The sequence below is a fragment of the Penaeus monodon genome, chromosome 24 (genome assembly GCF_015228065.2).
Source record: "Penaeus monodon isolate SGIC_2016 chromosome 24, NSTDA_Pmon_1, whole genome shotgun sequence".
Classification (NCBI taxonomy): domain Eukaryota; kingdom Metazoa; phylum Arthropoda; class Malacostraca; order Decapoda; family Penaeidae; genus Penaeus; species Penaeus monodon.
Window position 1 is genome coordinate 10148778 of NC_051409.1, and position 654 is coordinate 10149431.

Here is a 654-nt window from a genome sequence, read left to right on the forward strand (position 1 = left end):
TATATTCCCTATTATATGTTTCGCATTTAAAATAATCCACAACCATTTGTAAGTTAAAAGTGGTCTATGATGAATTGTTGGGTCATCAAATTCAGTACTATAAAAGGTTAAATCGTATCAGAGAAAAAATTTATTCGATATATTTTTGTACTGTAATTTACATGTACAAAAATCAACATAGTTAATCATTCTGATTTGAATCTTACTTTTAAAAATCCCTGTCAGTGTTTGTTTTTCAACCTCTGCCACCAACAAACGCTGGCCTTAAAACACACACTGTACATCACTCTATGGTAGTGCGTCTTGTATGGTTATTTATGGGAATAAATGAGAATGACCAAAACTGAAACATTTCTAAATTTAGTCATGGGATGAGTTAAATCATATGACAATATCTCATGGGAAAATTACATTGAAAACATTGAAAATTGAACATCACTAATCCTGGCTCATCCACCAATAATCTAGGATCACACCAGGGGTCCAAAGCTCACTGGTAAACCTAAAATTGGTAAATAAAAGTAAAATAAAGTCAATGTTCCACTATATGTGTATGAAAATGCAGTTTCCATTTCTTCCTGATGATAAAAATTTGCATTCAAAAATATAAAAAAGACACAATCCATCTATAAATCTTGTACAACAGGCAAGAAT